The following is a 22014-nucleotide window of genomic DNA, read 5'->3' as shown; positions in this document are numbered from 1 at the left end:
GGAGAGCTAATTAAAAAAAAAATGGTACAGCAAATATAAAGACAGCCCTTTAGGTTTTAGCTTTTAAAATGCTAATTTAGACATTCTAGGGAAACAGGCATAATTGGGCCCTACTTAATTTTATCACCTACATAAACTAGCAAAATAGGCTCACCAACAAGTATAGAATCAACCTATCCACAAACATTTATTGTACAAGTCTATGTGGCCACCCCAGCTTATCCTTTTTTGGATGGGGAGGGTTTATGGATATAAATAATAATTGCCCATCACTATTCTTTCACTACAGGAGACCTCTAGGTCTATTCTAAATGACTCTTGACCTAGTCTCTTATCACCTAATTGGAGAGATAAAGACACAAAACAAAAATAATGTTGTGCTAAATGACAACAGTGACTATAAGGGCAACCAGTAATTGAGAGAGGAAAAGCTCATAGTGAGATGGAACTGGCAGAGAAGAGAGTGAGGAAATTCCACACAGAAGGAAGCACGTGAGCCATAGACAGCCAGAAATTAACGTAACAGGGAGAAGCCAGGAGTTAAGCCTGAGTGTAACACGAGCAAGTTTATGGGAAGCTATGGGATATATGGTTGGACAAGTGGAATTACAGCAATTTGCACTGAATGGTAAGGGCTTGGGAAGGCTTACTGATTTTTAAGATGGGGTTTGATCTCATGATAGTAGGATTTAAGAAAGATTAATACCGGGGCCAGCCCCGTGGTGCAGGCAGTTAAGTGCGCACGCTCCGCTGTGGCGGCCCGGGGTTCGCTGGTTCGGATCCCAGGTGCGCACTGACACGCCACTTGTCAAGCCATGCTGTGGCGGCGTCCCACATAAAGTAGAGGAAGATGGGCATGGATGTTAGCCCAGGGCCAGTCTTCCTCAGCACAAAAGAGGAGGATTGGCATCGGATGTTAGCTCAGGGCTGGTCTTCCTCACAAAAAAAAAAAAAAAGAAAGATTAATAAGATGCAACCTTCTGAGGGCTCTCCATATCACTGAGGGTAAAGTCAAAATCCTTACAGTGGCCTACAAGGCCCTATATAATTTGGACACTGGTTCGCTCTCTGACCTCATTTTCTACTTCTTCACCTTCCCTGACATTCAGTTACAGTGACCTCTTTACCAAGCCTCACGTGGCAGCCACACTCCCACCTCAGGGCCCTTGCATGCGGAGTTCCCTCCACCCAAGATGTTCCCCAGATATCCTCTCAGCTCGCTTCCTCACCTCCTTAGGTCTTCACTCAAAAGTTACCTTCTTGGGGGCCGGCCCCGTGGCTTGGTGGTTGAGTGTGCGCGCTCCGATGCTGGCGGCCTGGGTTCGGATCCCGGGCGCGCACCGAGGCACCACTTCTCCGTCCATCCTGAGGCTGAGTCCCACATACAGCAACTAGAAGGATGTGCAGCTATGACATACGACTATCTACTGGGGCTTTGGGGGAAAAAATAAATAAATAAAATCTTTAAAAAAAAAAAAAAAAAGTTACCTTCTTGGGAATGTAAAATGGCACAGCCACTGTGGAAGATAATATGGCAGTTCCTCAAAAAATTAAATATACAATTACCATATGACGCAGCAATTCCACTTCTAGGTATATACCCCAAAGAATTGAAAGCAGGGACTCAAAGAGATATTTATACACCCATGTTATAGCAACACTATTTACAAGAGCCAAAAGGTGGAAACAAGCCAAATGTCCATCAACAGATGAATGGATAAACAAAATGTGTTACACACATACAATGGAATATTATTTTGTCTTAAAAAGGAAGGAAATTCTGACACACGCTACAGTATGGATGAACCTTAAAGACACTATGCTAGGTGAAATAAGCCAGACACGAAAGGACCAATATTGTATGATTCCCCTTATATGAGGTACCTAGAGTTGTCAAGTTTATATAGAAGAAAGTAGAATGGTGGTACCAAGGGCTGGGGTGAGGGATGAATGGAGAGTTACTGTTTAAAGCGGACAGAGTTTCAGTTTGGGAAGATAAAGTTCTAGAGATGGATGGTGGTGATGATTGCACAACAATGCGAATGTACTAACACTACTGAATTGTACACTCAAATATGGTTAAAATGGTAAAATTTTGTTATACATATTTTGTGTCAATAAAAAAAATTTTTTTAAGTCACTTTCTCTGTGAGCCCTTCCTGACCACCTCATTTTAAACAGTAAACCTCTTTCTAATCTGACACTCCTTACCCCTAGCCCTCTCCCCTGTCTTTTTGTTTTTCTCCTCTTAGCACAAAACACCAGCAAACATATACACTGTTGTCCCTCCGTATCCGCGGGGTATTGATTCCAAAATCCACAGATGCTCAAGTCCCTTACACAAAATGGCGTAGTACAACGAACACATACAGTCAGTCGGCCCTCCGTAATCACGGGCATCCGCAGATTCAAGCAACCACCGATGCAAAACCCACGGATACCGAGAGCCGACTGTATTTCTCTACATATTTAGTTCACTGTCTCCTCCTCACTCTAGAATGTGAGCTCCTAGAGGACAGGCCAATTGCCTGTTTTAAATCATCGTGCCTACAACAGTGCCTGGCATACAATAAGCATTCAGTAAATATTTGTTGAATGAATTATCACTGTTGCGTCAGAAGGACTAGAGCTGAGGGAGGCTGGAAGCAAAATTAGCCAATCATAGGCTGTAGCTGGAACCCAAGAATAAAATGGTAAGGCTGGGGCTGTGGAGTGTCTATTATGAGAGAAGAAAGTATAAAGCTGAAAGACATTCCAAAAAAAAAGCTCTCTAAGATTTGAAAACAGATTGGAAAAGAAATGGAACAGAAAAATGTGTCAGGCTGGGCTCTATTTTGAGACAAGAAGAATGGAAGCACCAATAAGAGAAATGGGGACAGGGAGCATGTTTTAATAAAATATAGACCAACACAGAGCCGACCTCTCAGAGCTGGAGCTGGGGATCCGTGACCCCTGCCTAAGGATGGTGTAACCTAAAAAAGTAATGAATTCACCCAGAGAGTACTTAAAAAAGAGAAGAGCAAAGGGTGGAGGGCGTGATCTTGGTGGACACACACATCAAGTGTCAGGAAAAAAAGAAAGATTGAACACACAGCAATAGGATGACCTAAAAAGTTGCAGAATCGTGGAAGCCAGAAGAGGAGTTTTGAGGAGTCAAGGTGGAGGGCGACTGGAAAGGAAGAAATGCCACTAAATTCCACAAGGAGGTTACTGATAATCTTAGAAAGGGGTTTCAAATGCTGGCCAACCTTTTAGCAATCTGACTATTTTCAGAATTGTGCGGTTTATAAAACTGAAGACTATAAATAAAATTTAAATGTTTTTATTTTGAGGTTTCCTCTGCTAGGGAAGAAATGGGGAAGTGAAGACAGTGGCTAGAAGACTAGCCCATTAGGAAGTGCTCAGGGTGCAGGGCTGGCGCGGGACATGCACAGGAGGCATGGCGCCAGGAGCCTTCCATTTAAGACCAGTTGCAGTTTTCCATCGTTATTCACAAGGGCCTCCCTAACTGATCTCCTCCACTTACTCAAGCATCCTTAGATTCTGATATTTCAAAGCCACCGACATCTCTCCTCTGGATTTCACATGAGTCTCCTAAATGCTTTCCCTGCGTCTGAGCTCCGTTATGGCAGCAGGTCAGTCAGCTCATGTCACTGCTGCTCAAAACCTAGTCAGGCCTTCCCATGTCACTCAGAGCAAAAGCCAATGGCCTCACAGGGGTCTCCAAGGCCCTACACGGTCAGCCCTGCGGCCACACACACCTCCTCTGCTCTCCACGTGGCTCACCCTGCTGCAGCCACACTGACCCCCCACCTTTTTGTGGATCAAGTCAAGCAGATACTGCCTCAGGGCCATTGCACTTGCTTTTGGCTCCCACATCTCCTTCAGTTCTCTGCTCAAAGGTCACCTATTTAGAGAGTTCTTCCCTGACCACCTACAAAAAAGCTCACCTGCAGCACTCCCATTCCTCTTATGTATGTATTTATGTATCTATCGTCCTTTATTTCCTTTCCTTCCTTACTTCCTTCCTTCCTTATTTATTTATTTTTATGGTACTTATCAACACCTGACACATTTTATTTGTTCATGATTTACTAACTGCCTTACGGTACATAAAAGGTACTCAGCCAATAGTTGTTGAATTTTTAAATCCAAGTAAATGACTTCTACTATGACTAGATAAAACTGTTTCTAACATATAACTCAGTCACCCTCTTCATACCTAAAATATCCTGTCTACCATACTTTATTTCCTCTAAAAAGTATACTAACTGGCTCTCTTCAGAGTAAGCTTTCCTGGCTACCCATGTGCTCTTCAGGCCATGATTCATAGCAGTGTACTTACATTTTAGACATAATCATGAAATATCCAGGTCTGATTTCTCTGTCTACACTGGATTAGGAATGGCAGAGTGGATAGAAGACCTTTAGAGGCAGGTGTATTGACGGCATGAGTTAACAGCTCTCAGCCTGAGAGGCAATAAAAAAAACTACAAATAGCAGTAATAAGGTCAAAACACACACACACAAAAACAACAAATGCTGGAGAGGCTGTGGAGAAATGGGAACCCTAATCCACTGCTGGTGGGAGTGCAAACTGGTGCAGCCTGTATGGAAAACAGTATGGAGATTCCTCAAAAAATTAAAAATAGAAATACCTTATGATCCAGCTATCCCACTACTGGGTATCTACCCAACGAACCTGAAATCAACAATTCAAAGAGGCTTATACACCCCTATGTTCATCGCAGCATTATTCACTATAGCCAAGACATGGAAGCAACCCAAGTGTCCCTCAATTGATGATTGGGTAAAGAAGATGTGGTATGTATATACCGCGGAATACTACTCATCCATAAAAAAAGACAAAATCATTCCATTTGCAACGACATGGATGGACCTGTAGGGTATTATGTTAAGCGAAATAAGCCAGAAAGAGAAAGACAAACAGTGCATGACTTCATTCATATGTGGAAGATAAACAAACACACAGACAGAGAGAACTGTTTGGTGGTTACCAGGGACTAGGGGGGGTAGGCACAAGGGGTGGAGGGATGTACTTATACAGTGACTGATAAACAATAATATACAACAAAAATTTCACAAAAAAATATATATATAAATAAAAACACACACACACACACACACACACACACACTTGAGGACTCTTGATAATGACAGTTGCAAACTGTCAGAAAAAGGTTAGATCAGGTCCAAACTCCACCTCGTAGCCATGAAGCTGAAAATAAAGTTTTCCTTTAAGAACTTAAATGGAAACCTCAAGCTAATCGAGAAAATTTCTATGTGAAACATGTTTTCTGATTATGCTAGCTTCCTCTAAAATCTAGGGCTGCTACTAGAAACAAATAAGATGAGAAACATGATATAAATAAGTACTACACAAATAATAATATTTTATGTGCAGTACTTTCAAAGTATACACAGAAATTTTTTTTATGTTTTATGGGACTCCCACAGCTACCCTGTGAGCACGCAGGTAAGATGCAGAGATATAAAGTGATGTGCCCACTATCACTTCAACACACGCTGTGTAGTAGTGTCCCAGGTAAGGGCGATAGAATGGGGACCCAACAGACTAGGAGCTCCTCCCATGGAGTCAAATGGCTTTCTTAACCTTTTCATCTTTTTTTTTTTTTTTTTTTTTTAAATTTTTTGTTTATTGCAGTAACATTGGTTTATAACATTGTAAAAATTTCAGGTGTACATCATTGTACTTCTATTTCTGCATAGATTACATCATGTTCACCACCAAAATACTAATTACAACACATCACCACACACATGTACCCAATTATCCCTTTCACCCTCCTCCCTCCCCCCTTCCCCTCTGGTAACCACCAATCCAATCTCTGTCTCTATGTGTTTGTTTATTGTTGTTATTATCTACTATTTAATGAAGGAAATCATACGGTATTTGACCTTCTCCCTCTGACTTATTTCACTTTGCATCATGCCCTCAATGTCCATCCATGTTGTCACAAATGGCTGGATTTCATCAAGTTTCTTATGGCTGAGTAGTATTCCATTGTGTATATATACCACAGCTTTTATCCATTCGTCCCTTGATGGGCACTTAGGTTGCTTCCAAGTCTTGGCTATCGTGAATAAGGCTGCAATGAACACAGGGGTGCATGTACCTTTGCAAATTGGTGTTTTCAAGTTCTTTGGATAAATACCCAACAGTGGAATAGCTGGATCATATGGTAGTTCTATCCTTGACTTTTTGAGGAATCTCCATACTGTTTTCCATAGTGGCTGCACCAGTTTGCACTCCCACCAGCAGTGTATGAGAGTTCCCTTCTCTCCACAACCTCTCCAACACATGTTGTTTCCTGTCTTGTTAATTATAGCCATTCTGACGGGCGTGAGGTGATATCTCATTGTAGTTTTGATTTGCATTTCCCTGATAGTGATTTTGAACATCTTTTCATGTGTCTGTTGGCCATCTGTATATCTTCTTTGGAGAAATGTCTGTTCAGGTCTTTTGCCCATTTTTTAATTGGGTTGGTAGTTTTCTTGTTGTTGAGATGCATGAGTTCTTTATATATTTTGGAGATTAAGCCCTTATCAGATGTATGGTTTGCAAATATCTTCTCCCAATTGTTAGGTTGTCTTTTCGTTTTGTTGATGGTTTCCTTTGCTGTGCAGAAGCTTTTTAGTTTGATGTAGTCCCATTTGTTTATTTTTTCTATTGTTTCTCTTGCCCGGTCAGATGTGGTGTTTGAAAAGATGTTGCTAAGACTGATGTCGAAGAGCGTACTGCCTATGTTTTCTTCTAGAACTTTCACAGTTTCAGGTCTTACATTCAAGTCTTTAATCCATTTGGAGTTAATTTTTGTGTATGGTGTAAGGTAAGAGTCTACTTTCATTTTTTTCCATATGGCTATCCAGTTTTCCCAACACCATTTGTTGAAGAGACTTTCTTTTCCCCATTGTATGTTCTTGGCTCCTTTGTCAAAGATTAGCTGTCCACAGATGTGTGGGTTTATTTCTGGGCTTTCGATTCTATTCCATTGATCTGTGTGTCTGTTTTTGTGCCAGTACCATGCTGTTTTGGTTACTATAGCTTTGTAGTATATTTTGAAATCAGGGAGTGTGATACCTCCAGCTTTGTTCTTTTTTCTCAGGATTCCTTTAGCTATTCGGGGTCTTTTGTTGTTCCATATAAATTTTAGGATTCTTTGTTCTATTTCTGTGAAAAATGTTGTTGGAACTTTGATAGGGATTGCATTGAATCTATAGATTGCTTTAAGAAGTATGGACATCTTAACTATGTTAATTCTTCCAATCCAAGAGCATGGAATATCTTTCCATTTCTTTGTGTCTTCTTCAATTTCTTTCAGAAATGTTTTATAGTTTTCGGTGTACAGATCTTTCACCTCTTTGGTTAAGTTTATTCCTAGGTATTTTATTCTTTTTGTTGCAATTGTAAATGGGATGGTATTCTTAATTTCTCTTTCTGCTACTTCGTTGTTAGTGTACAGAAATGCAACTGATTTTTGTATGTTGATTTTGTATCCTGCAACTTTACCATATTCGTTTATTACTTCTAAAAGTTTTCTGGTGGATTCTTTAGGGTTTTCTATATATAAAATCATGTCATCTGCAAATAGTGAGAGTTTCACTTCTTCCTTTCCAATTTGGATCCCTTTTATTTCTTTCTCTTGCCTGATTGCTCTGGCTAGGACTTCCAATACTATGTTAAATAGGAGTGGTGACAGTGGGCATCCTTGTCTGGTTCCTGTTCTTAGAGGGATAGCTTTCAGTTTTTCACCATTGAGGATGATATTAGCTGTGGGTTTCTCATATATGGTCTTTATTATGTTGAGGTACTTTCCTTCTATACCCATTTTATTCAGAGTTTTTATCATAAATGGATGCTGGATCTTGTCAAATGCTTTCTCTGCATCTATTGAGATGATCATGTGATTTTTGTTCTTCATTTTATTAATGTGGTGTATTACGTTGATTGATTTGCGAATGTTAAACCATCCCTGCATACCTGGAATAAATCCCACTTGATCATGGTGTATAATCTTTTTAACGTATTGTTGTATGCGATTTGCTAGTATTTTGTTGAGGATTTTCGCATCGATGTTCATCAGTGATATTGGCCTGTAATTTTCTTTTTTTGTGTTGTCCTTGTCTGGTTTTGGTATCAGGGTAATGTCAGCTTCGTAGAATGAGTTAGGGAGCTTCCCCCCCTCCTCAATTTTTTGGAAGAGTTTGAGAAGGATAGGTATTAAGTCTTCTTTGAATGTTTGGTAGAATTCACCAGGGAAGCCGTCTGGTCCTGGACTTTTATTTTTGGGGAGGTTTTTGATTACTGTTTCGATCTCCTTACTGGTGATTGGTCTATTCAAACTCTCTACTTCTTCTTGATCCAGTTTTGGAAGGTTGTATGATTCTAAGAATTTATCCATTTCTTCCAGATTGTCGAATTGGTTGGCATATAGTTTTTCATAGTATTCTCTTATAATCTTTTGTATTTCTGAGGTGTCTGTTGTAACCTCTCCTCTTTCATTTCTGATTTTACTTATTTGTGCCTTCTCTCTTTTTTCTTGGTGAGTCTAGCTAAAGGTTTGTCTATTTTGTTGGTCTTTTCAAAGAACCAGCTCTTGGTTTTATTAATTTTTCTATTGTTTTTTTGGTCTCTATTTCATTTATTTCTGCTCTGATTTTTATTATTTCCCTTCTTCTACTGATTTTGGGCTTTGTTTGTTCTTCTTTTTCCAGTTCCTTTAGGTGCATTGTTAGATTGTTTATTTGAGATTTTTCTTGTTTGTTGAGATAGGCCTGTATTGCTATAAACTTCCCTCTTAGAACCGCTTTTGCTGTATCCCATAAATTCTGGCATGTCGTATTTTCATTTTCATTTGTCTCCAGGTATTTTTTGATTTCTTCTTTGATTTCTTCATTAACCCAGTCGTTGTTCAGTAGCATTTTGTTTAATCTCCATGTATTTGTGGCTTTTCTGATTTTCTTCCTATAGTTGATTTCTAGTTTCATACCATAGTGGTCAGAAAAGATGCTTGGTATTATTTCAATCTTCTTAAATTTATGGAGACTTGTTTTGTGGCCTAATATGTGATCAATCCTGGAGAACGTTCCATGTGCATTTGAAAAGAACGTGTATTCTTCGGTTTTTGGATGGAATGCTCTGTATATATCTACTAGGTCCATCTGTTCTAGTGTGTCGTTTAAGGCCAATGTTTCCTTATTGATCTTCTGTTTGGATGATCTATCCGTTGGTGTAAGTGGAGTGTTAAAGTCCCCTACTATTATTGTGTTACTGTCTATTTCTGTTTTTATGTCTGTTAATAATTGCTTTATATATTTAGGTGCACCTACATTGGGTGCGTAGATATTTACAAGTGTTATATCCTCTTGTTGGATTGTTCCCTTGATCATTATGTAATGCCCTTCTTTGTCTCGTTTACAGTTTTTGTTTTAAAGTCTATTTTGTCTGATATGAGTACTGCTACCCCAGCTTTCTTTTCATTGCCATTTGCGTGGAGTATCTTTTTCCATCCCTTCACTTTCAGTTTGTGAGTGTCTTTAGGTCTGAAGTGTGTCTCTTGTATGCAGCATATATATGGGTCTTGTTTTTTTATCCAGTCAGCCACCCTATGCCTTTTAATTGGAGCATTTAGTCCATTGACGTTTAAAGTAGCTATTGATAAGTATGTACTTACTGCCATGTTTTAACTTTTTTTTTTTTTATCTCAGTGTTTTAGTAGTCCTTCTCTGTTCCTTACTTCTTCTATACAGAATTGATGGTCACTTTAGTTTGACCTCTGTCTGAAAGCTGTACTCTTTAACTACCCTCCTCCCTCCTTTTATGTTTTTGATATCATATCCAACCTCTTTTTTGTGCATTTGTATCCATTACGTTCTAATCGTGGAAATAGATAATTTTTCCTATTTGTGGTCTTCTCTTTTCCCCTTAAATCAGTCCCTTTAACATTTCTTGTAACACTGGTTTCTTGGTGACAAACTCCTTTAATTTTTGCTTATCTGGGAAAATTTTGATCTCTCCTTCCATTTTGAACGATAACCTTGCTGGGTAGAGTATTCTTGGCTGTAAGTTTTTTCCTTTTAGCACTTTAAATATATCATGCCATTCTCTTCTAGCCTGTAAGGTTTCTGCTGAGAAGTCAGCTGATAGCCTTATGGGGTTTCCTTTGTATGTAACTTGACATTCTCTTGCGGCTTTTAGGATTCTCTCTTTATCTTTAATTCTGGACATTTTGATTATGATGTGTCTTGGTGTGGGCCTCTTTGGGTTTATCTTGTTTGGGGCTCTCTGTGCCTCCTGTACCTGGATGTCTGTTTCCTTCCTTAGGTTAGGGAAGTTTTCATCTATTATTTCTTGAAATAGATTCTCTGCCCCTTGTCTCGCTCTTCTCCTTCCGGGACACCTATAACACGGATGTTAGTGCGCTTGATGTTGTCCCAGAGGTCCCTTAGACTGTCCTCACTCTTTTTAATTCTTTTCTCTTTTACCTGTTCACCTTGGGTAATTTCTTCTAGTCTTTCTTCCAGCTCACAGATCCGTTCTTCTGTATCCTCTACTCTGCTTTTGAGTCCCTCTAATGAGTTTTTCATTTCCAGTATTGTATTCTTCATTTCTGATTGGTTCTTTTTATATCTTCCATTTCTTTGTTGACATTCTCACTGAGTCCATCTATTCTTCTCCCCAGATCAGTGAGCATCCTTAACACTCTTAGTTTGAACTCTCTGTCAGGTAGGTTGCTCATTTCTGTTTCACTAAGTTCCTTTTCTGGGGTTTTGTCCTGTTCCCTTACTTGGAATGTATTCTTTTGCCTCTTCATTTTGCCTCTTTCCCTGTGCTTGTGTCTACGTATTAGGTAGGTCAGCTACGTCTCCTGCTCTTGGATAGGTGACCTTATGTAAGTGATGGCTTAGGAGGCTTCCAGTGTGCTTCCCTCAGTTCTCAATGTTCCAGGGGTGACCCCTATGTGGGCTACGTGTATCCTTCTGCTGTGGCCTGTTTGCTCTCCCTGTAGGCGCCCAGGGAGGCTGAGTTATGCTCCTGGCCAGCTGTTGTAATGCTCAGCTGCTTGTAGTTGTTGTGGGCCCTTCAGTCTCTTTATCAGCTGTGGGGAGCCCCAGCACAGTTGGCTGCAAGTTCTAATACCACATTTGTGTTGCAGTATTTCTTTTAAGTGAGTAGGCCCCCACCGTGGCAGGTTGTTAGGCTCAGGGCCTTACAATTGCTGTAAACCTCTAGCCTATTAGGTCTCTTGTCAGCTCTCTGAGGATTGCAGCTGGGTGGGGCTGGCCTCAGGCACAGGAGCACCCAATTGTTTCAGGTTTTGGAAGGTGGAGCAAACCTCCTATGTGGGTCTTTGAGAAGCACAAGTCTTCTGCAGCTGACAAGCCCTGTTACCCACAGGTCCACACACACAGTCAACACAGTCCTGCCCCGTGTGAGCGCCCCGACCTCCCCAAGTGGACCCAGTCTCTCCACGGCGGGAGCCCCACACACTCTGCCACCGCCCCACACTCTCCATCCGCTCCTTGTGCACACCCTGCCCCGCTCAAGTCAGCTCAGTTGCCAGGCTGCAGAGAATCTAGTCACCAATCTATGCAGGCCCACACGTTGCCTGAGGGCTTGTTGTTGGGTGGGGCCAGTCTCTAGGGTGGGCTGCCTGCCCTGGCTGAGCTGGATTAAATCGGTGCTCTAGCGGGTGGAGCAGACCCTGGGCTAGCAGGTCTCAGGGAGAACTCCAATGGTGTCTGTGTCAGCACGCTCACACCAGGCCACAACAATGGCCGCCGCCAATGTCCCAGTCCCTGGAGAGGTCTCACCCCTCACCGAGATGCACTCAGGGCCTATTAGGTGAGTCTCTTGTCACCGAAGCACTGTGCACCTTTCTTTCTGGTGATTTTAGGATGCTTTCTGGAACGGGTGAGTTTGTGCGCGGGCCCTTTAAGAGCCAGTTTTAGTTTCTTTGTGAACCGGGTTTTCTGGGGGTACTCCCCAATGCTTTAGTAGCAGGCAAAGTCAGATATTATGCCGCTGGTCTCGCTTGTGCTGGGTCCACAAAATGCCCACAGCGGGGGCTCCCCGGCTCAGGGCCCCGCGCCTCCAGGGAGGCTGCGTACCTGTGAGCTGCTCCCGGTGGCCGTGAAGCTGGCGGCTTGTGAAGGCGGCGTTTTCCTCTCCAGAAGGGAGTCTCTGCCTCTTCTACCCCAGTTAGGATTGTCCGTTGTTGCAGGAGTTCCTCTTATCCAGTTTTCAGTTCTGTCTCAGGGGTAATTTTTCCACGAGTAGTTGTAAATTGGCTGTGTCCACGGGAGGAGGTGAGTTCAGAGTCTGCCTACGCCGCCATCTTGACTCCCCCCCTTCTAACCTTTTCATCTTAAACTCAGAGCACCTGCTACCATTTCCCTATACTAGTCTAGGATAAGACAATCTCTACTCTAGCACAAATCTTGTTATTCTATATATCTTACTATTTCATGATGCTGTTCTGCAAAGAACATTATGACTTCCAAGTCCTCTGTCAACCAAATAATGTTTAAAACCATTATAGTAATATCATGGCACGTGTGTCAAATGATGTATGTATAAGATTATCCATGGAAGCAGTTTTTGTACAGCAAAAGAATGGAAACCACCTAAGTGTCCTTTAGTGGGAAATTTATTAAATAAGTGGAATACTAAGCAACTGGTATAAAGAATGTGGCAGGTCTGTGTGCACCAACATGGGACAATCTTTACGATACATGACAAGTGAAAAGAGCATGGTTCTGAACAAAGGATATGGTATTAGTTCTCATGAAGGGTGGCGGGGACAGGAGGAAGAATGTATGTCTACGTTTATAAATGCAAAGGATACCAGTGAAAGGATACACATAAAAACTGGTGGACTCGGGAAGACAAACTGATTGATTGAAGGACAGGGCAGGGATGGAGACTCATGATTTGCCAAATATCTTTTGTATCTATTGAATTTTTGTAGCAACTGGTATAAAGTACAAAAAATATTTATTGTGAATAAAAATAAATAAAATAACACAACCACTGTATCAGATGAATGCACAGGGCAAAATCAAAATGGAAACAATAATGACCCCTCCCAAAGATTAAGATATGGTATTTGAGAACACACTGGAAACTACAAAGCACATATTAAGTCCTAATTAATATTAAAAAGTGGGAAGTATTTGTCAAAATTACTTTGGGGAGGAATTGCTTTTTAATTTTCTCAATTTCAGTGCTCTTGATATCACGCTCAAAACACAAAAATATCGGGCTGGCCGCATGGCATAGTGGTTCAGTTCGGCGCGCTCCACTTCAGCGGCCCAGGTTCATGGGTTTGGATCCCAGGCACGGACCTACACCACTCGTCAGCCATGCTGTGGTGGCAACCCACATACAAAATAGAGGAAGATTGGCATAGATGTTAGCTCAGGGCTAATCTTCCTCAAGCAAAAAAAGAGGAAGACTGGCAACAGATGTTAGCTGAGGGCAACTCTTCCTCACCTAAATAAATAAATAAATAAATAAATAAATAAATAAATAAATTGTATTTCAATTAAAAAAAATATATCTTTAGACATTGCAACCAGATTCAAGATCTACAGGGACTGGCCCTTTGGTCCTTCTAGGAGGTTTTGTTTTGTTTATTTTGTTGTTCCATCCTTTTAACAGACATGCTTTTGCTCCCACACACAGACCCTGAAGCAAAGACTGAACACAGTGGGCCTAAGGTGCAGGTACAATGTGAAAACGGAAATGTAGACTCTGCATTTTTGCAACTCTGAGTAATCTTTCTGACCCCTGTTGAGTTAAGCACTTGAACATGAAAAGCCCAGGAGATTTGTTATTGTTTTGTCTTAAAACACTTTAACTTTGACTGAAAGTGGAGAGGGGTAGAGCAGAAGGAGTTAATTTTTACTGTTCTATCAATAAAATACTAGAATTGGCTTTGACTAAATATAATTCAGAACTCTGAGAGTCAGATCTTAACAAGTATAAGGCTATATTTCTTGGTTAGTTTGTTCCAAATGAGGACACTATTGATAAGAGTTCAGTCATCCCATGCGCCACACTGTGTGCCACAGCCGTGACTGAACCGAAGCAAAGGATGACAATACTCCAGGGGCATGTAGTGTCTGCAAACTCTCTTCCTCCCAGCTCACTGGAGATGGCTGATAAAGACCTTTCCATTTGCTCATTTAACAGATGTTGAGTGACTGTTGTTACTTATTCTGTTTAACACACATCTACATGCATTTATAGCATGTCAGACACATGTTCTAATTTAAATGTTAACACATCTGATCCTCATAATAATCCAAAGAGACAGACACCATTTTTGTCCGCATTTTACAGATGAGAAAACTGAGGCACAGAGAGGTTAAGTAACTAGCCCAGGGTCACAGAGCTAATAAATACGGGAGCTGAGGCAGTCTGAGTCCAGAGTTCAGGGTCTTAACCACTGAGCTCTATAAAAAACACAACCCTAAGTACTGGGAATCTGCTAGGAAACAAGATAGAGTCATCTCTGTGCACTCTCGGGAGCTGACCTTCCAGCCAGGAGGGATCAGTAAAGAGCAAACAATAGATAACAATTTAATGACAATGGCCCAAATGCCACAATGGAAGTAATCAAGCATCACAGCACAGAAGGGTAAAGGATGACGGAAAACATTCACTGAGCTCTTATTGATCCCTCACAAAACCCTGGAAAATAACTAATAATATTCTCATTGTAGAGATGAGGCAGTTCTGCCTCGGGGGAGAAGAGCTGAAGGTCAGAGGCAGGATTCATCCTTAGTGTGAGCAGTGGCAACACCAGTCTGGCTGTTAGTAACAAACTACCTGACTTTTTTCTAGATCCTTTCCACAATTTGTGTTCTTTTTGCATTATATCAATTTAATCTCTTCTGTATGTTACACAATGAGAGGTTTAAGTATTTATCACGAGTGTCTTGTCAAACGCAGGACGCTTTGACAATAGCCATTTAATACCAAGCACTCTGCTCACAATAAGACTGTCATGCATACTGGTGAATGGCAATCATGTAAAACTGATGCCTATCATTGTTGATCTGCAGCTGCCCTATCCTGGTGGCTGAGGAGTCAAGAGAGTTAAGGAAGAAGGAGGCAGAATAATAAACTTATCTAAAGCCTTCATTCCAAAGTCCAGGCTAGGTGTTTTCACAAGTTATCTTATTTAAATGGCTAGAAGAGATCAGATGTTTCAGATAAGACATATCTGAGAGGCTGTTAGGGCTTATGCAAAAACACCATCCCTTCATTTTAAAAGTATTCTAAGGAAAATGGAAAGCAATTTCAAGAGAATAGAAATTTTGCAGTCATTAAAAATTATGTTTGCAAGGAGTTTTTAACAAATGGAGAAATATTTATGTTCTAATAATATTTACATATTCAGAAAAAGCAAAAAAAATGGATCAAGTATAAGCTCCTTTATAGAATAATACATATATCTTTATACATAAAACATTCCTGAAACACACAAAAAGGAATAGCATTGCTAATGGCTCCCACTAGGGAGTGAAAATCAGAAGATGGATAAGAGGAAATTTTAACATTCACTTTCTACCCTTCAATAGTTTCCTATACATAATTTTTAAAAATTAAAACAAAATTACATTTAAGAAGGGTTTTTTAAATGATATGTAAAAAATGGTGAAAATGCTTAGGCTATATAAAGTTATCTTAAGTGAAAGGACAAAATTTTTTTAATATAGAATAATTGCAACTATGTCTCCCTCCCAAAAAAAGAAACTAGATCCTGAAACACTATTAACAATACTTACCCATAGGGGGTCAGTTTTCACTTTTTTGCTTTGTATACTTTCTTATTGTTTGAAATATTTACAACAAGCATTATCGCTTTCATGATTTAAAAAACAACAAAGTTAAGTAAGGAAAACAAATAGAATATAGTAAATATATGAATATGAGTGATACGATTATAGGAGCTGCTTTTACCATTCTAAAATCATATATAAAGGAGCCAAATGGTCACTCAAAAAGGAATAAGTTCAAAGTAAAAACTAAAAGACCACCTTCTTGCTGAAATACAGCCAAATGTGGGCTTCAAGTCCTATTTCAAGGAAGGCAGAATCACACCTTAATTTTAAAACTTTTGACCTAATCTTCTTTTCCTCCTTATAATCTTCTTTGCTACATGTTTTAACCCTGCTTTCTTTCAAACAGCCATTTGAGAAGAGAAGGTGATAGTGGCAATTAGCTGGAATCAGGTTAGACTCCAGCCTCTGTGACAAGCAACTACCTGCAGACTAGAAGGCTCCTTCCTCACCTCTTAGACACTGTTTGCCTCTATATCCCCCAATTCCTTTTGGACTTCAGTTTTCCCTTTGAGAAAAAGTTACCTGACTCCACATAGTATTAATACAACCTGTGTCTTACAAAATAGTGAAAGGAAAGAAATTACTGCTTTATGTTATCCCTATGCCAAAATGTCATTTATTAGCAAAATATGCATCTTCTCTGCAAGCTCTTTTGGAAAATATATTGGCATCGTGTTCACTATCATCATGCATTCTCCTGTTTGAGGTACAGAGACCCTTTGTGAAGCAGAAACAAAGAAAAGCCCAGAGCTCCAGTTCCTCTCTGGTAAGGTAAGCCCATTACAGCCTCTCTCTCTTGCTTTTTACAACTAACAGCTCTGGACGCAACAGAAAAAGCAATTACCAGAGAACTCTGAAAAGTGATCAAAAAAAGTGAATTGTGGAGGAGAGTCAAAACTTAGAGAAGGACCTAAAAGGGGGTGAATTCTCAGGTTATTTTATTTTATTTTATTTTATTCTAGCAGCTTTGTGCTAGAGTAGGACCCTATCACAGAGTCCACAGAAAGCAACAGGGCAGCAGCACAGCAGCGTGAGCAGCTAACTCTCCAAGTGAAACCCTGTCTTTCTGGCCAGAAGAACCTGGAAAAAGGGAGAGAATGGAGAGAATCATGGAGAGAAGATGGAGAAGGGAATCCTCCAATTCTATACGTAAACCGACACAATTCCCAGCCTAACCCTGAGATGACTGAGAGGACAGATCTTATAATATCCTCCACAAGGATATGGAATGAATGGAAAGATAGAAGTTCTCAGCAGAGAAATAGAAACTAGAAAAATAACCAAGTGGAAACTGTAGAAATAAAAAATATATCTGAAATAAAAAACTCACTGGAAGGCTCAACAGAAGAACAGAGATGATAGAGGAAAGAGTGAGTGAGCTTGAAGAGTCAGTGAAATTATCCAATCTGAAGAACAAGGAGAAAAAAAATTTCAGAAAAACAAGCAGAGCCTCAGGCACCTGTAGGAGAATACTAAAACTTCCAGTATTTGTGTCACTGAGATTCTAGAAAAAGAGGAGAAAAAGACTGGTGGAGAAACTATTTGAAGAAATAATGGCCAAAAACTTCTCAAGTATTAAGAGACATAAATTTATAAATGCAAGAAGCTCACAAACTCTAAATAGAATAAGCTCAAAGCTAACCACTCACAGACACATCATAATCAACTGCTTAAAAGCAAAGACAAAGAAAAAATAGCCACATTAGCTAAAGAAAAATGACACATTATAAACAGGGGAACAACAAGTTGAATGACTGAGATTTCTCATTAGAAACGAAAGAGGCCATAAGACAGTGGGACAATATCTTTCAAGTGCTGAAAGAAAAAAACTACCAACCTAGAATTCCAAATTCCATATCCATTGATAATATTCTTCAGGAAAGAAAGCTAAATAATGACATTTTTAGACAAAGGAAAACTAAGAGAGTTCATTTTTGGCAGATCTGCTGTAAAAGAAATGCTAAAGGAAGTGCTTTAGGCTGAAGGGAAATGACACCAGAAAGAAACTTGGATCTTCACCAAGAATAACAGAAATAGTAAATATCTGGGTAAATATAAAAGGTTATTTTTCCCAAGTTCTTTAAAATGTGTATGATTGTTGAAAGCAAAAATTATACTACCATTTAGTAGGGTTTTCAATATATATAAATGTAATTCATATCATGACCATAACATAAAGGTGAATGGGGGAGGATAAAGAAACCTATATGGTTGCAAGGTTTGTACATTTTACTTGAAGTAGTACAATATTAACTCTAAGGAGACTGTGAAAGTTTAGGTATGTATGTTGCAACCCTCAAGCATCCACCAAAAAAAGTTTTTTTCAAAGAGATAGAGCCAAAAAGCTAATAGATAAATGAAAATGGAATACTAAAAAGATAGATTCAAATTATCCAAGAGAAGACAGGAAAAGACAGGAAAAGAGAGAAAGAGGAACAAAGTGCAGACGGGACAGAAAACAAACAATATAGTGGTATATCTAAACCCAATCATATCAATAATTATATTAAATGTAAATGACCTAAAACACCCATGTAAAGACAGAGATTGTCAGAACTTTTCAAAGAAATAAGAACCAATTATATGCTGCCTACAAGAAACTCATTTTAAACATAATGTCCTAGATAGATTAAAAGTAAAGGATGAAAAAAGTATATCATGTATACAATAATCACAAGAAAGCCAGATTGGCTATATTAATTTCAACTAGTCTCCTATTCTTGTCTCTCCTAATCTTTAATGTCTCTATATTAACATATTTACTTACAAAGGCTATTCCCTTATTACTCATAAAACCATTTCTGGAATATTAAGCTGTGTCTGTCAATGATTTAGAAAATTTTTTCAGGATACCCTTGCCTTTTATGAACTTACCATCTAAGGCAGACAACATTAATGCAACAGCTTATTAATGTATATTAATATATGTATATTATATTTATTGATATATATATCAAATAGATCTAAAATATATGCTTGGAAAAGATGTTAAGTTCCCCATATACACAGAAGATTTCACAGGCTTTAAGAATGGCATGAGATTCTCAATAAAGTTACAATTTAGAGAATAATGCTGGGGAAGAGAGAATTCATACAAGAAGCTTGAGAAAAAATATACTTTCAGAAGCAATTAAATGTAGATTTTGAGTGAGCTACCCTAAAACAAGCATAAGGTTGTATAGTACATACAGATAAGCCTCTTAAAATTTTATTAGACTTATAAAGATTAGCAATAGTATTAAGCAGATCATGCCTATCACTGCATCTTACATTATAATGATGAAATAATGCTTTTGGGCTTATACCTGATAGATGTCCTTCCAAACAATATTTTGTACCTAAACATTCTCACTGTGAAATTACAGCCTTACAGGCACCCCACTTCCTCTCCACTAGTCACTTTTTAAGGTGATAAAGAGAGGAGAGGAGAGAGAGTGGGAGGAAGAGATGATTATGCAAGGGGGTAGAAACTTCTGCAATGGAAATTGATCAATTGTCTAAAACACATAGATCAGGGTCTTCAAAGCAAAGTTTTCAGTTATAACTAAAACTATAAGAACAGATTGATTTTTTTCGGAGAAAGTATAAAATGAGGACAGAGAAAAGTGAAGAACTGAACCCTGTGATACATGTGGACCATCACTGCCCTCCCTACCTCGTGTGCTTTCACATATATTTTGTGATTTGATTAAAAGAACACTCTGCTCTATGTAAGAGGAATATTATTTCTATTTTACAAATGAGGCAACAGACAGACAAACAGTACTTTATCAGTATAGGCATTCCTCACTTTTATGATGCAGTTCATTCCTGGAAACCATACTGAAAAAAATCATTAAGTAGACTGTGGAATTTATTAACTTCATTTACTAGAATAGGTTTGACTTTAACAACGAAAGCTAGTGACAAATAAGTAGGTAAAGACAAGGAGAAGTAAAATACTGGTTCTTCCTTTCACTACATCACAAGGAGTGTTTTGGAGGAGTGAAACATCAAATACACAAGCAAGCAGGGACTGTCAGCAAACACGGGTAGAAATACCGACCTGCACTATGAGGAGGAGCAACAGGAGGAGAGACCCAAAGCAACTGCTACAAATTTGCAGCTAAAAATCAAGGCGGTAGACAGCCCAGAAATAGATCCCCACAAATACAGTCCATTGATCTTTGACAAAGGAGCAAAGGCAATACAATAGAGAAAAGACAGTCTTTTCAACAAATGGTTCTGAAACAACTGGACATCCACATGCAAGGGGAAAAAAATGATTCTAGACAGACCTTACACTTTTAACAAAACTTAACTCAAAATGGATCATAGACCTAAATGTAAAATGCAGAAACTACAAAACTTCTAGAAGAAATCATAGGAGAAAATCTAGGTGACCTTTAGTTTAGTGGTGACTTTTTAGATACAATATCAAAAACACAATGGATTTCATTAACATTAAAAAACCTCTGGGGCCGGCCTCGTGGCTTAGCGGTTAAGTGCACGGTTAAGTGCACGCGCTCCGCTACTGGCGGCCCGGGTTCGGATCCGGGCACGCACGGACGCACCGCTTCTCCGGCCATGCTGAGGCCACGTCCCACATACAGCAACTAGAAGAATGTGCAACTATGACATACAACTATCTACTGGGGCTTTGGGGGAAAAAAAAGGAGGAGGATTGGCAATAGATGTTAGCTCAGAGCCAGTCTTCCTCAGCAAAAAGAGGAGGATTAGCACCGATGTTAGCTCAGGGCTGATCTTCCTCACAAAAAAAAAAAACAAAAAAACTCTGATCTGCAAAAGACACTGTTAAGAGAATGAAATAACAAGCCACAAAGAGAAAATCTTTGCAAAACACATATCTGATAAAAGACTGGTATCCAAGATATACAATAAACTCTTAAAACTCAACAATAAGAAAACAACCCAATTGAACAATGGACAAAAGATCTGAACAGACACTTCACCCAAAAAGATATATAGATGGCAAACGAGCAAATGAAAAGATGTTCAACAACATATGTCATTAAAGAATTGCAAATTAAAACAATGAGATACCACTAGGCTAAAATCCAAAATACTAACAACACTGATGCTGCTAATGCTCGTGAGGATGTGGAACAGAAACTCTCATCCATCACTGGTGGGAAAACAAAATCGTACAGCCACTTGGGAAGACAGTTTGGCAGTTTCTTATAAAACTAAACACGTTATAAGTCAATTATATCTAAAAAGCTGGAAAAAATAAACAAAATCACTATATCATCCTAGACTGGATACTGTGCTAGAGAGAAAAATAATGTTATGGACATTAAGACCAGAGGGAGGTCAATTCATAGACTGCAATACAGACAGTAGATTGGATAGAGATGAGGGTTTGTTTGATAATTGTACTCTGATTGTTTAGGAGAGTGTCCTTATTCTTAGGAGGTGTTGGGTTCAGAAAAAATATGAGTAATATATATATACATACATAAAGCAAGAGATGAAGCAAATGGAAGAAAATGTAGGTGAACCTGGGTGAGGAGCACCACACAGGTGTTCTCTGTGCTATTCTCACAACTTGTCTTGAAATTATTTCCAAATAAAAAGTTTTTTAAAGTTTACCAAAAAAAAAAAAAAAATGGAGGAACCTTAAATGCATATTGCTCAGTGAAAGATGGCTACATACTGTATAATTCCAACTACATGACATTCTGGAAAAGGCAAAACTATGAAGACAGAAAAAAGATCAGTGGTTCCAAGGATTCAGGGTGAGGGGGTATGAACAGGTGGAGGAGAGGGGATTTTTAGGGCAATGAAACCACTCTGTATGATACTGTCACGGTGGATACACGTCATTACACATTTGTCAAAATGTATAGAACATACAAAACAGAGTGAACCCTAATATAGACTACGGACTTTAGTTAATAATAATGTATCGATATTGGCTTATCGATTGTAACAAAAGTACGGGACTATAAGATGTTAATTATAGGGAAAACTGCGGGGGGGGGGGGAAGATGAGGGGATATGGGAACTCTCTGTACTTTCCAGTCATTTTTCTGTCAATGTAAAATTGCTCGAAAAATAAAATCTACTCATTTTTTTTAAGCAAGGCAGTGTGTCATTTTTTGTGTGTTTCTGTTT

At 39.2% G+C, this 22014-nt stretch overlaps 1 protein-coding gene and 1 long non-coding RNA gene across 3 annotated transcripts in view; one reads left to right on the top strand and one right to left on the bottom strand.

Moving 5' to 3' along the window:
- CERS6 (ceramide synthase 6) overlaps positions 1-22014 on the bottom strand; it is a 325151-nt gene that overhangs the window by 276229 nt on the left and 26908 nt on the right. The window lies entirely within an intron of this gene.
- The window catches only part of LOC147916293 (uncharacterized), a 35113-nt gene continuing 24812 nt past the window's right edge, over positions 11714-22014 (top strand). Inside the window, exon 1 of the long non-coding RNA XR_015553214.1 lies at positions 11714-11887. This is a non-coding gene — a long non-coding RNA (uncharacterized LOC147916293). The remainder of the gene's footprint in view (positions 11888-22014) is intronic.

The sequence above is a fragment of the Ceratotherium simum genome, chromosome 9 (assembly GCF_057802395.1).
Source record: "Ceratotherium simum simum isolate JZ-2026a chromosome 9, ASM5780239v1, whole genome shotgun sequence".
Lineage (NCBI taxonomy): Eukaryota > Metazoa > Chordata > Mammalia > Perissodactyla > Rhinocerotidae > Ceratotherium > Ceratotherium simum.
This window is presented reverse-complemented; position numbering and strand designations above follow the sequence as displayed.